We start from the raw sequence: 13160 nt of genomic DNA, 5'->3' as shown, positions 1-13160 counted from the left end.
AACGGAAGGATACAGCGATGCGTGCTGCTGTCCCGACAGATGAAATATTGGCAGTCACACTGCGATTCCTGGTCACCGGACGCTCTCTGCAAGACTTACATTTTTCTGCAGCTGTTTCAAGGTCCCTGCTCAGTGTTATAATTCCGGAGACATGCAATGTGATTGTTAGCAGTCTACGTAGCGATAATCAGTTTCCCAAAACGGAGGAGGCATGGAAAAAAATTGGCAAAGATTTTAAGCAGCTTTGGCAGTTCCCTCACTGTGGTGGGGCTTTGGACGGGAAACATGTGCGGATCACGCAACCACGGAACAGCAGATCCTATTTCTACAATTATAAGGGCTATTTCAGCGTCATCATGATGGCCCTTGTTAACGGCAACTACAAATTCATAAATGTTGATGTTTGCATGAACGGCAGGGTTTCTGATGGTGGGGTTTTAGAGCTTACAATGTTTGGTGAGCATTTGCAGAACGGTGCCCTGCACTTGTCTCCCAACTCTGAGACCACAGGCAACCTTAATTTTGTTTTTGTCGGCGATGAAGCCTTCCCGCTTCATGCCAATCTTCTCAAACCGTTTCCAGAAAAAACTCTTACGGAGGAAAGACACATTTTCAATTACCACTTGTCAAGGGCACGTCGGGTTGTAGAAAATGCTTTCGGGATCATGGCCAACCGCTTCAGAGTTTTCCACACTCCTATTAACCTGAAGCTTGAATCAATAGACTCAGTTGTTTTGGCCTGTTGCATGCTGCACAACTTCCTTCGTCGGCGAGATGCAAATGCGTACAGGCCGCCTGTTTTCGTGGACTCTGTAGAATCAACAAATGGGGAAGTGGTGCTTGGTGACTGGCGTGCTCACGATCCCCAATCGCAGGCCTTCAACCGGTCATACATGGCAGAAACAAGGATGATGCGAAGGCCTGCCGAGACAACTACTGCCGACATTTTAATGGTCCTGGTGCTGTTACTTGGCAGCATCAGATGTTATAGTGGCCTACTGAACGCTTTGCTGTTGTAAGGGCCTGTGCACTCTGCAGTCCGTTCTGCAAAAATGTGTGGCAGCCCCATTGCTTTAAATTGTGCAGCCCTTTGTGCTCTCTGTCTATACTGTATATATAATAATTAGAAATGAGCGAACCGGCCGTGGTTCGGCTCGAGTTCGGTTCGTCGAACGGAGGTCTCGTTCGAGTTCAGTTCGGCGAACGTTCGACGAACCGAACTCGAACCAATAGGAAATAATGGGAGGCAATCACAAACACATAAAAACGCATTATAAATGTACACATACAGTTAATAAACATTGCCATAACACTTACCGGTCCCCGCGATCCCTCCTGCACTCTGTCTCCTGCCGCTATTCCATCCGATGATTGCTGAATCCTCCCGGTGCCAGCACTGCCAGCAGTGATGCAGGACCTATCGTGACGTCAAAATAGCCATGTGACCAGTCACGTTGCTATTATCTCATTGGCTACAGACTGGTCACATGGCTTTGACGTCATGTCCTGTCCTAGGTCCTGTCATTGCACTCTCCGGTACACGGTGCACATTTGTGTATCGCCGTGTGCCGGCGACATGATCTAGCACACGGTCGACTCCCCGTTCCGTTAGGGACCGGCTGACACAGCCGGTCATTAACGGAGATCACCGTTGCCATAGCAACGCAGTTAGCGGTGTCGTCACCGCTAACCACGGCTCCGGGAATTACATGATCGGAGCACCGTTGCTATGGTAACGCGTCTGTCAGCGTTACCGCTGTTACCGCTAACAGCCAGCAGCACTGATCACTCACGGAGTGAAGGCTGCACGCTGCTTCCCGTGCAGCCTTCACGGAGTGAAGGCTGCACGGGAAGCAGCGTCTTCCCCCATGCAGCAGTGATGGAGCAGAGCTGCATTTGTTGAACGAGAAAGACAGAAGACCATGGATCGTGGAGGGCTGACAGGGGGTAATAAAGATGGAGTCTCTAATGTGTCTGTGTATTTATTTCTATTAAAGTATTTTTTCTCTGTGTGGTGTCTTTTTTTTAACCCTTTATTGGAGATTCTTAATGGCCGGGTCAAACGTGCCTGACATTAAGAATCTCTGGCCTAATACTAGCTAGTAAAACAAAGCTAGTATTAACTCATTATTACCCGACAAGCCACCCGGCTTCAGGGCTGTTGGAAGAGTTGGATACAGCGCCAGATGATGGCGCTTCTATGAAAGCGCCATTTTCTGGGGCGGCTGCGGACTGCAATTCGCAGCAGAGGCGCCCAGAAACCTCGGGCTAACCTGTGCTGCGGATTCCAATCCCCAGCTGCCTAGTTGTACCTGGCTGGACACAAAAATGGTGCAAAGCCCACGTCATTTGTTTTTTAATTATTTCATGAAATAAGTGAAATAATTAAAAAAAATGGGCTTCGCTATATTTTTGGTTCCCAGCCGGGTACAAATAGGCAACTGGGGGTTGGAGGCAGCCCGTGGCTGCCTGCTGTACCTGGCTAACGACAAATAGCAAAGTGAATAGCAAAAATTACGCCTAAAAAATAATTTTATTGTGAACAAAATAATAAAAAGGTCAGAAAGGACCTAGTTTAAAATTGGACAAAGCCAAAAACGAACATAGGACAGAGCCAGAAACTAATTCAAATGATCCCCATTAGGATCAGCTGGCTACTAATAAGACACCCTATCATACAGATGTGAAGGATGTGTCATTTGTTAATTTATCACAAATAAGTGCTGCTATTATGGATGAAAAATAGGAAAGGAACGGTCTTACCCCATCTGCCGTATACCTATTTCCCTGGTTAAAGTATGGACATTTTGCCGCCGGTTTTTTGGCTTATCAAAACCCCCCCCCCCCCCCCCCCTTTTTTTCCCATTGGCTTTTTGTGCTTCTCGGGTTGGTCTCTCCTCCCCTGGGTGTTTTTTTGATTTTTTTGATTTTTTCATTTTTTAATCCTCTCAGGAATGAACCTCCTTTTCGGTTTTATTTGGCCATTATTTTTAATTTTGTTGCTATCCTCTAAGCTTGCATACTCTATCTGGGCTCCCCATGACATGTGTCTGGGTTTTTCGTGATTACCCATATTTTGTATAGATGGGTTCGTATTTACATTATTGGCCCCCTTTCTCGCCATGATGGCGTTTATACCAGTGGCCATTTTGTTGTAGCCATATGAATATGTTATGGCTGCTATGGTTACGCACTCGGTGATGCGTCGCGGTCCCGATCATGTGACCCGGAAGTGAGCTCACCATCTTTCAGGCGGATGTGACGTCAGACGCCACTCCAAGTAACCGGCACTTTAAATCTAGGCGGCGCAGCTTGTGAGGTGCGCGCTGCCCAGGACTCGTGTATTCCTGATGGAAGTAAGTGTTATTGCCTGCATGCCGGTGCTGTGCTGTTTGTGCACTTGTGGCAAGGACCTTTTTGGTGACGGTGTTTGTCTGTTCTGTTTTTTCCACAGTAAATTGGTACGATGCTATGCTGTGCTATATTGTATGGGTCATTTGTTGACCGGACATCTCCCCTGATGATATGAGTAGATAACGCGTTGGGAGAAGCTTTTTTACACCGCTGGACACATATTTATTTACCCTTGGGGGATCCTGAGTCAGAGGTCCGAGGACCAGGTTATCCTGCCTGCGGTAACTGTAAACCATCCAGCATTAGGTGTCCATACTTTAACCAGGGAAATAGGTATACGGCAGATGGGGTAAGACCGTTCCTTTCCTATTTTTCATCCATAATAGCAGCACTTATTTGTGATAAATTAACAAATGACACATCCTTCACATCTGTATGATAGGGTGTCTTATTAGTAGCCAGCTGGTCCTAATGGGGATCATTTGAATTAGTTTCTGGCTCTGTCCTATGTTCGTTTTTGGCTTTGTCCAATTTTAAACTAGGTCCTTTCTGACCTTTTTATTATTTTGTTCACAATAAAATTATTTTTTAGGCGTAATTTTTGCTATTCACTTTGCTATTTGTCGTTCATACTCCAGTGGATCATTACCCAGTAGCTATTTACCCTGTACCTGGCTAGCATACAAAAATATGGCGAAGCCCACGTCATTTTGTTGGTGGGCAAAAAACTTCTGCATACAGTCCTGGATGGAGTATGCTGAGCCTTGTAGTTCTTCAGCTGCTGTCTGCTCTTCTCCATACAGACAGACAGCAGCTGCAGAACTACAAGGCTCAGCATACTCCATCCAGGACTGTATGCAGAAGTTTTTTGCCCCCTGAAAAAATTATATGGGCTTCGCCATATTTTTGTATGCTAGCCAGGTACAGCAGGCAGGTACGGCTGCCCCCAACCCCCAGTTGCCTATTTGTACCCGGCTGGGAACCAAAAATAAAGGGAAGCCCTTTTTTTATTATTTCATGAATTTCATGAAATAATTAGAAAACAAATGACGTAGGCTTCGCCCCATTTTTGTGTCCAGCCAGGTACAACTAGGCAGCTGGGGATTGGAATCCGCAGCACAGGTTGGCCTGAGCTGTCTGGGCCCCACTGCTGCGAATTGCAGTCTGCAGCCACCTCAGAAAATGGCACTTTCATAGAAGCGCCATCTTCTGGCGCTGTATCCAACTCTTCCAGCACCTGCCTGCTATACATGGCTAGCATACAAAAATATGGCGAAGCTCATGTCCTTTTTTTGTAGTTTTTTGGCAAAAAAAATAAAAATGCTTCCCTGGATTTTCCATTGCCAGTGAAGGTAACACCAAGCAGTGGGGGTTAGCAGCCAGTAGCTGCTTGGATTACCCTTAGCTAGCAATACAAAAAATGCAGCGGGAGCCCATATATATTTTTTTTAATTATTTATTTAAATAACTAAAAACAAAATGGGCTTCCCTGTATTTTGATTGCTGGACATCACAGTGCTGTAAAAATAAATCTTTAAAAAAAATGAAGTAGCGCTCCGCGGTATTTTTGATTCTCAGTGCAGATAAAGCAGACAGCTATGGGTTGGCACCCCCATCTGCCTGCCGTTACCTTGGTTGGCAATCAAAATACAGGGAAGCCCATTAATTTTTTCTATTTAAAAAATAGTTATAAAAAAAATGACGTTGGGTCCCCCCATTTTTGATAGCCAGCTAGGGTAAAGCAGACGGCTGTAGCCTGAAAACCACAGCTGGCAGCTTTACCGTGGTTGGGGATCCAATGTGGAGGTCCCCCCAGGCTCTTTTTTAAAATTATTTTATAAATATTAATAATTACACAAAAAAAGTAGGGTCCCCCCCAAATTGGATCACCAGCCAAGGTAAAGCGGACAGCTGTGGTCTGGTATTCTCAGGGTGGGAAGGTCCATAGTTATTGGGCCTTCACAGCCTAAAAATAGCAGGCCGCAGGCACCCCAGACGTGGCGCATCCACTAGATGCGCCAATCCTGGCGCTTCACCCCAGCTCATCCCGTGCCCTGGTGCAGTGGCAAACGGGGTAATAAATTGGGTTGATACTAGCTGTAAAGTCACCTGAGATCAAGCCCAGCAGTTTGTGATGTCATGGCGTCTATTAGATACCCAACATCATAAACTGTCAGTACTAACAAAAAAAAAAATCGACAAAAGAAATTTATTTGAAAAAACAGTCCCCAAAACATTTCCTCTTTCACCAATTTATTGTAAGAAAAAAAATAAAGGGGTCCCACGACGACTCTGGACCGTCTAGAATATGGGGGGGAGACACTCAGGGAACGTATCCCCCATTTTCTAGGAGTGCAGACCCTTCATGTGAGGAGTGTGGGTGCAATGAATCTGCACTCACTCTCCCTGGGTCCACAGCAGCAGAGTCCATGTCGTAATGGTTGCTACCAAAGCTGCAATGCCCTGCTCATGAGGTAAGGGCATGCCTAATCAGGACAACTATTCTACATTTCCAAATATTGGTATTTGCTGATATTATTGCTATTCCACCTACTATATATTGGGGATTTGATCTTGGAGATGGAATACCCCTTTAAGTCCAGTTATCCAGCTGAATGAATACTTAACAACAGAGCTCGCTATTTAGATGTGTTTTCTTGTGGCGTATAATGGACTCTCATATTTGGTAGTCGTTCAGCAGGGAAACTATAAAAGCAAATCCCTCCATTTGGAAATGTAGTATATAGCTCTCCTGATCAATTATGTTCCTTACCTCATGAGCAGGGCATTGCAGTAATAATAATAATGTATTCATTTATATAGCGTTATTAATTCCATAGCGCTGTATGTCTTTGGAGTGTGGGAGGAAACCAGAGTACCCGGAGGAAACCCACGCAAACACGGGGAGAACATATGACCTGAGAGGGCCGTGGGGGGATCAACGCTGCACAGGTATCGTGGGACACCGGGGAACACCGGTGGGGTTATAGGGGGTGACCTGGCAGGGCCTGGGGAGGAGTTTTCTGTCACATGTGTCATGGCATTTGGATTTCTGGGAGGGCATCAGGGGGGGCACTTTGGCGACACCGGGGGACCGGAGGGGACCGGGGAGGAGATTTATCATGTTTGTTCATGCCAGATGGGAGATAAATAATTTTTTACCGGCGCTGTCATTTACTGTAACGTGATCATCGGTGTACGGTGTATACCTGTGATCACGTGAGCGGGGACCAGAAAAACCGTCCTGAATCATGATCTCCAGGGTCTCACCTAGCCCTGAAACCCTGGAGATTTTCTGACGCTGGGGGGCGTTATTCACTTATTTCTGCCTGCTGTTTATAAACAGCAGATCAGAATAAGGCTACATTAACACGACCGATCCATTTTTGCGGTCTGCAAAAAACAGTCCGTTTTTTTTCACGGGTGCATCCGTATGGCATCCGTTTCCGTTCCGTAGACGGTCCGTATGTCATCTGTTTGTCATCCGTGTGCCTTCCGTTTTTTTTGTGTACTGCAAAAAAACTGAAGGAAGGAAAATACATAAATTTACCCAGGATCCATAGCTTCATCCTACATGAGGCGGTCACATGTTCACTCCAGTGCCATTTTCTACTGCTTTTCACAGCGTAGAGCGCTCTGGTGATTTTCTTGTGCTTGTGCACTTCATATCAGTCTTTTCTGTCATTATAATGGCAGAAAGACACATAATGTCCCACTCTCCTGCATTTTGTAATTTTGCACCCTTTGGTGCCTTTCATGTGGCACTAAGGGGTGCTTAGCTTTGTATTTAGCCAAAAAAAATGAAAAAAAAAAAATGACGTAGGGTTCCCCCTATTTTTGTAGCCAGCTAGGGTAAAGCAGACGGCTGCAGCCTGCAGACCACAGCTGGCAGCCTCACCTTGGCTGGTAATCCAAAACTGAGGGCACCCCACGCTGTTATTTTAAATTAAATAAATAATTAAAAAAATAAAACACGTAGGGGTCCCCCCAAAATTGGATCACCAGCCAAGGTAAAGCAGACAGCTGGGGTCTGATATTCTCAGACTAGGGAGGTCCATGGTTATTGGACTCTTCCCAGCCTAAAAATAGCAGGCCGCAGCCGCCCCAGAAGTGGCGCATCCATTAGATGTGCCAATACTGATGCTTCGCCCCAGCTCATCCCGTGCCCTGGTGCGGTGGCAAACGGGGTAATATATGGGGTTAATACCAGATGTGTAATGTCACCTGGCATCAAGCCCTGGGGTTTGTGAGGTCAGGCGTCTATCAGATACCCGACATCAGCAACCCAGTCAGTAATAATAAAAAATAGACGACAAACACATTTTTATTTGAAAAAACACTCCCCAATACATTCCCTCTTTAACCAATTTATTAGAAAGAAAAACAAATCCAGGTCTGGTGTAATCCAAGGGGTTGCCATGACGATCCACACTGTCCCAGTCAATGAAGAGCAAGATATTCTCCATTGGCTGGGAGAGCAGTGCAGTGACCTGAGCTAACATCAATGGGTCAGCCCAGGTCACTGCAGGGGATGATAAGTGCTGCTGTCAGCGAGGTACATTACCTGCGCTGATCTCCTGCACTGCTGGCAGCACCTGTCACTGAGTTCAATGACCGCCGCCTTCACAGCCAAGTATCGCGAGCGGCCCGTGACGTCACCGCTAGTCAGTCTCGGATCGGAAGCGAGAGAAGGTGATGTGACAAGCGGCGGCCATGGAGGACAGTGACAGCGCTGAGGTCGGGACTTCATCACCGCAGGTAAGCCGAGCGGGACCATGTGTGCAGAGTGCAGGCGGGTGGAGCCATGTGTGCTGGCGGCGGAGTGCGAAGTGGGTGGCGCTGATGACGTCAGTGTCGTGGACTGCTTGGCTGGGGACAAGTGAGTGTGTGTGTGTGTGTGTGTGTACATGCCGCTTGCAGGAGGGGGCGGAGTGAGCTGAGCAGGGAAGTGTGGGCTTCCTGCACGTAACTAGGATAAACATCGGGTTACTAACCAAAGCGCTTTGCTTGGATACCCGATGTTTATCTTGGTTACCAGCTTCTGGCAGGCTGCCAGCGATGGCTCCTGCACACTGTAGCTGTAAAAAGCCCTGCTTTTTGCTGCTAGAACCGTTCTAGAACTATCGAGCTTTAGCAAAAAGCTCGAGTTCTAGTTCGATCTAGAACAGTCCCCAAAATCACTCGAGCCGCGAACTGGAGAACCTCGAACCGCGCTCAACTCTAATAATAATATATTTTTCTTTTAAGATTTTTTTTTTCTTTCAGAAGATTATACTGTTTTCATTTGTTCAATAAAATTTGATATATACTCTAATGGGTGATGACTTTTATTACACTGACTGTCATTTGTACCAACAACCATTTAAGTCCTCTGTACCGATACCCCATTGGGTATAATCCCATGTGCGCTCTATTCTCCTTCCTATAATAGATATTGGTACCGCTGACAATTTATGCCATCGCTATACCCTGCACAAAGACACTGGGCCCCGGGGCAACCATCCCTACCCACGGAGGGGTTAACATCCAGCTGCCACTACCTCTCCCCCGGGTGCCCCACAACAGCAGCGGTGGTGTCCCACCTCACTACACATCCTGGGTGGCGTCAGGGGTGGGATTCAGCCGGTTCTGTCTGGTTCTGGAAAACCGGTTGTTAAAATAGCAGCCAGTTCCCAGAACCGGCAAGAAACAGCTCTGGCGATCCGGTTCCCTGTATTCACTTGTCTTAGTGTCTCTTTAAGACACGAGCACAAATGAATGCCCGTACCTCCGCGCCGCATTTCCTGGTTCAGTGGAGCCTGTCGGCTCCCTGACACAGCATGCAGCGACGCGATGATGCTAAGAGGTGACGGCAGTGAAAGGAGGGAGCTCCTCCTCCTGCTGTCTGTCAGCGTCAGCGTGCAGAGAGCCGCGGAGGAGGACGGGAGACACAGGAGAGGCCGCCGCTGCAGGTAAGAGCTCAGTCAGCCGAAGATGCAGGGACAGGGGCCGTATAAGAGGGAAGCGCTATATGGGGAGAGGGGCCACATAAGAGGGGAGTGCTATATGGAGAGAGGGGCCACATAAGAGGGGAGTGCTATATGGGGAGAGGGGCCACATAAGAGGGGAGCACTATATGGGGAGAGGGGCCACATAAGAGGGGAGCGCTATATGGGGAGAGGGGCCGCATAAGAGGGGAGCGCTATATGGGGAGAGGGGCCACATAAGAGGGGAGCGCTATATGGGGAGAGGGGCCACATAAGAGGGGAGCTATATGTGGCTATATGGGGAGAGGGGCCACATAAGAGGGGAGCTATATGTGGCTATATGGGGAGAGGAGGCCACATAAGAGGGGAGCTATATGTGGCTATATGGGGAGAGGAGGCCATAAAAGGATAGTATTTGCATAGAGAAAGGGGCCATAATGGGATGGGATCTGCAGGGGGCAAGAGACCACATGGGATGGAATCTGCAGGGAGCAAGAGACCACATTGGATGGGATCTGTTGGGAGAAAGGAGCCACATGGGATGAGATCTGTATGGGGACGGTCGTCCGTTCCAATTGTGGCATGGCTCCTTTAGCAAAAATTTTTAAAAACTGTAGAAAAACCATTTAATACAATATGACTGACAGTGACTGGAACAACTGGTGCTGGACAGGAGAGGGAAGGTATAGGAGGGGAAGGAGATTAACTTTAAATTACTTGTATTTTTTGGTTGAGGAAAGTGCATGAAAATGGGTGTGGCTAACAAAATGGGTGTGGTTACAGAATGGGTGTGGTTTTCAAGTGGGCGGGGTTTACAGAGAACCTGTTGTTAAAAATTTGAATCCCACCCCTGGATGGCGTCATGAACTTAATACGTCCTAGCCCCTACATCTACGCCTCCCTTTTTATTCGGCGTGTCCGCGAAACCCCTGGGTCCGGAGAGGCTCGAGCCACACCCAGAAGGTCCAGATGCAAGCAGCGGCGGCTGCTGGCACAGGGGCGGCACACATGCGTAGTCTGACATGAATGTGCGACAGCAGTAGTTATAACACTGGCAAAACAGCCCCATCATAGAAAAAAAAATGTATAGCTTTCAGAATACAGCAATGCAAATTTTTTTTTTCCTGTTAAATCATTTTTATGTTGTAAAGCAGAACAAAACACCTACACAAGTGTACAACTCCTGCTACAATGGGCTAATAAGGCAAAGCGATTGTGCACTGTGGATGACTACATGAAAATCATATGCAGTGATGACGCGCAAATATGCATTGGTCAAAGTGATGATGCTGGAACCTTTATTTGGTGTCATTACAATGACATTTATAAATATAACAGGCTGAAAAGAACATATACATTTCCACAGTCTTTAATGATATGGGACTGCATATCAACAACACAATCCATAACACAGAAATCCTATAAACATAAATTCATACATTTAAAATACAACATGCACACACCAGCGCTCCAGTCTGACCGGAGACGCTATAGCAAGGGAGCAGTACTTTAAGAACACTGCTGTGGCTCGGTTCAGGCGGGATAGTTAGCATTCAGACCACTAACTTCGCGGACGGGAACATTGCTGTGGCTCGGTTCAGGCGGGATATTTAGCATTCAGACCGCTAACTTCGCGGACGGGAACTCTGCTGTGGCTCGGTTCAGGCGGGATAGTTAGCATTCAGATCGCTAACTTCGCGGACGAGAACTCTGCTGTGGCTCGGTTCAGGCGAGATAGTTAGCATTCAGACCGCTAACTTCGCGGACGGGAATGCTGCTGTGGCTCGGTTCAGGCGGGTTAGGTGACATTCAGATCGCTAACTTTGCGGACGCTCATACGACGTAACGTCATGACATTTCTCCCGCCGTCTTTGAAGTCTGGTGGGCAGCGTTCATGTGATGTTGTGCTCACAGGTGGGAACATGGCGGCCAGGAGATGCTGTTCACCCTGGGGGCATGCTGAGGTCCATTATGTGATTCGCATGATGGACAGAAAAGATTACTTTTGTAATGCACATCATGACCATCCCATGCTGCACAAACAGGCAGTGCTGGAGAGGATCAGCGGAGGCCTAGCTAGAAGATTTGGGGTGGAGTGTTCCACTACCCAGATTCGGAAAAAGCTGGCGGACCTGCGCTACAGGTCCAGTAAGCTCGTCGCCAGCATCTGGGCACAGATCCAGAGGCATTGTGGTGAGTGTTGTTGAGCGGCTCTGGCAAGGTTCTGTTTTGTTAACCCCTGAATGACCCATGGCTTACTGGGTACGTCATGGATCGTGTGTGGTTAATCGCCACCTCCTGCCGTGAGCATGATGTGGCGATCTGTACAGATATAAGCTAATTTCAACAATTGACATGTGTAGTCGCGGGTGGAATTGGGTTCCACCCACGACTATTATTTTATTCTGATGAAACCTGGCAGCAAGAGCTATATGCGCATCGCCATTAGGATAACTTCCCCCGCCCCCATCGGAGGTCACGTCACCCCTTAGATACAAGTAAACAATACATGTTTGGTGTCTCCGAACTCGCACCGACCTGGGGCATCACACCAATACATCGGTTTTACCATATAGTGAACATGGTGAATATAATATCCCAAAAAACTATTGTAGGATCACACTTTTTTTGCAGCTTTTCGACACGAGGTATTTTTTTTTTTACGTTTTCCAGTACACTATATGGTTAAACTTATGGTTTCATTTAAAAGTACAACTACTCCCGCAAAAAACATATGGGAAGATTGACTGAAAAATAGTTATGGCTCTTGAAAAAATGAGAGGGAAAAATATACAGAAAAAAACAAAAAAAAATGGAAACCGTAGAACGCCCGGGTGCTGAACGGGTTAACGAGGACCTATCACCCCTCCACCTATGTATTAGAATCTAAGTGTAGCAATGAATGCAGCATGTCTGCTGCTTTCAGGCAAGGGGTCCCCATGTGTCCCCATGTGTCTGTGTGGCTCTTACCCCAAGAGAAAAGGTTTGGAAAACATACATGAATAAGCCATGGAGGCTTGGAGTTATCCGCTCAATAGAAGATTTCTCCTATGCCTAGGACCACCTCCAGCTGCTCCACCATCTCCAGCTGCTCCACCACCGCCAGCTGCTCCACTATCTCCAGCTGCCCTACCATCTCCAGCTGCAACCCCATCTACACCTTCTAACCCGTTTCCACCTTCTACCCTGTCTCCACCTTCTACCCTGTCTCCAGATGTGGCCTTCTCACCGGTATCACTTGGTGATATTGGTGCAGGCTCCCCTTCCGGTAATTGAAGCACATAATATGGGGTCCCTACAAGTTGTAAAGGATACATGGGGGTTAAAATGATCGAGGGCTGTCGTATAATATTAATTTATGTGTGTTCCCTAGCCAGTGGTGTCACAGGATCAGGGTGGGTCATCAGCTCCTCATCACCATCCGAGGAAGAAGCTGAGGAACCACAAAACCGTAAGTGCTAAACAACAAACACATACCTGTCAGTTAGATGTTTGAACAGAATTAGCCTGGTTAACTTTTACCATTCCCTCCACAGAAATCCCTACATTACAGGACCTGCTGACATCACAGAGGCGGATGGTGGATGCCATGCATCAACATGGGGTGATGCTGCTGGCATCACACGGGCGGATGGTGGATGCCATGCATCAACATGGGGTAATGCTGGAGAAGTTTGTGGCGGCCCAACAGCAGGGTGGCAGCAACAAAATTTATGTAAATGTTTCCTTTTTTGTGTGTGTTGTATTTTATACATATATACATGCATCAACATGGGATGATGCTGGAGAAGTTTGTGGCGGCCCAACAGCAAGTTGGCAGCCACTAAATTTATGTTAATG

This window comes from Anomaloglossus baeobatrachus, chromosome 6 (genome assembly GCF_048569485.1).
Source record: "Anomaloglossus baeobatrachus isolate aAnoBae1 chromosome 6, aAnoBae1.hap1, whole genome shotgun sequence".
Taxonomy (NCBI): domain Eukaryota; kingdom Metazoa; phylum Chordata; class Amphibia; order Anura; family Aromobatidae; genus Anomaloglossus; species Anomaloglossus baeobatrachus.
Note: the sequence above shows the minus strand (reverse complement) of the source record.